Here is a 3363-nt window from a genome sequence, read left to right as displayed (position 1 = left end):
CATTTTCTGAAGGCTAAAAGTACAATGGCATTTTCAAGTTGCAATGTTTGAATTATTGCTTAGAATTTTTTTCCTTCAATTTTTTTTTTTTTTTTTTGGACAGGCAGAGTTAGACAGTGTGAGAGAGAGAGAGAGACAGAGAGAAAGGTCTTCCTTTTCCATTGGTTCACCCCCCAAATGGCCAATCCGAAGCCAGGAGCCAGGTGCTTCCTCCTGGTCTCCCATGTGGGTGCAGGGCCCAAGCACTTGGGCCATCCTCCACTGCACTCCCGGGCCACAGCAGAGAGCTGGACTGGAAGAGGGGCAACCAGGACAGAATCCGGCGCCCCATCCGGGACTAGAACCCCGGGGTGCCGGCACCGCAGGCGGAGGATTAGCCAAGTGAGCCGCGGCGCTGGCCTTTTTCCTTCAATTTTAAGAGTGCCATGCACAATATAATTTCAAAAGTGGGTCAACAATAGTTCAGCTGCAACTTTTGTTTGGTTGAGGCCTGACTTTCCATCCAGCTGTATCCTTGAGGCAAAGATTTTGCCCTGGAAACAATGGGAAAGCTTAGGAAGTGTGTGAGCTAAGGCAGGGACCTGAATGAGGCCATATTTAAAAAAGACAAATCTGAGCATTTTGTGTCCAATTGATTTGAGGCGGAAAAAAAGTAAAGAAAGGAGATCCAATTAGAAGATGATTGCAATTCTTAAATCAAGAGATAAAGAAAGAGTGTAGGCTGCACAAAAGAAAAAGTGCCTTTTTTTTTTTTTTTTTTAAGATTTATTTATTTATTTGAAAGTCAGAGTTACAAAGAGAGAGGAGAGGCCTTCCATCCGCTGCTTCACTCCCCAACTGGCTGCAATGGCCTGAGCTGCACTGATCCGAAGCCAGGAACCAGGAGCTTCCTCCGGGTCTCCCATGCAGGTGCCGGGGCCCAAAGATTTTTGCCATTTTCTACTGCTTTCCCAGGCCATAGCAGAGAGCTGGATTGGAAGGGGAGCAGCCGGGTCTCAAACCAGTGCCCATATGGGATGCTGGCGCTTCAGGCCAGGGCATTAACCCGCTGCACCACAGTGCCAGCCCCAAAAATGCCTGTTTTATGAAAGAAGTTTCAACAAGGATTCCTCGACAACAAGATATATGGAGGAAAGGAAAGGTGTCACAAATGCCACTGAAGTTTAGGTAAATTGAAGAAGGGTGGAGAGAAAGGTCTTTGGAAAAAATTGGTGAGTTCAGTTTGGACAAAGTCCCTGGAGGGATGACAGGACCTGCAGTTGGGACTCATCTGGGGGTTGAAAGAGAGGAAGGTTGAACCTGTTGGAGAGGTCAGAGGTGCAGGTGAGATTTGGAAACGCTTTCCTGGCCCGGTTTTCCTGGTTAAGAATCCAGCCAAGACCTCTGAAGTGATGAGCGTGGGCTTGGCCAGGTGGGGGCAGCAGAGCATTGCCAATTGCTGGGGACAGCTGGACAAGCCAAGAGCAGTCAAGGAGCTGTTTGCATTGAGCCTTTGCACAGGGACTGGAAGAACTACAGTCAGCCAAGGAGGCAGCGCAGCGGGCCCTGGGAGTGAGGTCACTCTGGGCAGTACGAATGCATGGAAGCCCTAGATGCAAAGGTTTCTAGAAAGTCAGGAGGTGGGAGATGGCGGAACACAAGCAAGGGTCTAAGTGTGTGGAGTGTGGAGAAAAAGTTTAGGGGAGTAGTGGGGTCAACACAAAATTAAAAGGGATGAAGTAGGAAATGGTAAGGAGATGGAGAATGTGGGAATATGCATTTTCAAGTCTGTTGATGAAAAGAAGCAGAGTAATAGGTGGTAGTTCAAGGGAGAAGGTGGAATACGTGCAGGTGTGTGTGTGTGTGTGTGTGTGCTAGAACTATTCATCTGAGTGTTTATGTGCTCAACAGAGTGCTACTGGGGAGACTGAGGATGGCAGTGAGAGAAAGAACAAAAGGCCAATTGTGAAGACACTTCCCTGGTGAGTTGGGATAGCGTGGAGAGGCCTGGGAGAAGGCAGGAATTGGAGGAGAGTGGGGATCAAGGTCAAGAGCGTCAATGTTGTGTATTTAAGCTGTGTTCCAAATGTGTGTCAGTTATTTGGAATGTCTAAGTCATTTTCCTAGAGAAATGTGGTTTTGGGGGTGTGGCCTGTGGGCAGATTCTGGGGGGAGTAGCTCAGACAACCCTATGTTCTGATCACCTCCTGCTTTATAACTGGGGAATTAACTCAGTTATTTTTTTGCTCTTTTTGCCTTATAAGCTTTTCCTCAGAGACAGGTTGCACTTTTATGGTTTAAAGTATTGTTAATTATATTAAAACCTTTGTTCTCTTTGTTGCCAGGACTCTTAAGTGTTGAAAAGGCTGAACATTTAGTAACTAGTGGTTGACACAGTAGCTTTAACATCTTGAGCATTTTTCCTGAACACAGTGTCTCCAGGATGAGATTTTGACCGGTCTTACTGCTGGCTGCTCATCAGATTCACCTTAAGGGAGCATCCAAGCAATATCATTGCCAAGTTCATACCCATTGACGTTTAGAGTGATTCCTAATTCAAGTGGTTTGGAGGGAGGCCCATGAATCAGTATTTTTTTTTTTTACCAGTTTCCTAGGTGATGGTAATACACAGTGCAAGCTGAGAACCACTGACTTAGACCACGAGGCAATTGCCGTGACACAGTTAGGCAACTTTTCAATGCATCATTTAGGGAAGGCTGCCCCTCCAAAGTGCGTTTCCACAAGCAGTTCTCCCTCCTGACTTCTTTCTTTCTTTCTTTTTTTTTAAAGATGTATGTATTTATTTTTTTTGACAGGCAGAGTAGACAGTGAGAGAGAGAGAGACAGAGAGAAAGGTCTTCCTTTTTCTGTTGGTTCACCCCCCAGGTGGCCGCTACGGCTGGCGCGCTGCCACTGGTGCGCTGTGCTGATCCGAAGCCAGGAGCCAGGTACTTATCCTGGTCTCCCATGGGGTGCAGGGCCCAAGGACTTGGGCCATCCTCCACTGCACTCCCTGGCCACAGCAGAGAGCTGGCCTGGAAGAGGGGCAACCGGGACAGAATCCGGCGCCCTGACCAGGACTGGAACCCGGTGTGCCGGCGCCACAAGGCGGAGGATTAGCCTAGTGAACCGCAGGGCTGGCTCTGGCATGTGTTTGTTATGGTCCATGCAGGGCCTTTTCTTTGTATGCATGGAAGTATGAGTTCATTTATTCTCTCAATAGTGTATCCTTTGCACAGACTGCCAGATTACTCTTTTTTCTTTTCCTGTTACCAATTTAATGTACTTGAAATCTAATGTATTTGAAAGCCGGAGACACAAAGACAGATAGAGAGATATCTTCTGTCTGCTGGTCAAACACCCACAGAAGCCAGGCAAGGCCAA

Source organism: Oryctolagus cuniculus, chromosome 16 (genome assembly GCF_051225735.1).
Source record: "Oryctolagus cuniculus isolate XC-2025 breed Fujian yellow rabbit chromosome 16, ASM5122573v1, whole genome shotgun sequence".
Classification (NCBI taxonomy): Eukaryota; Metazoa; Chordata; class Mammalia; order Lagomorpha; family Leporidae; genus Oryctolagus; species Oryctolagus cuniculus.
Note: the sequence above shows the minus strand (reverse complement) of the source record.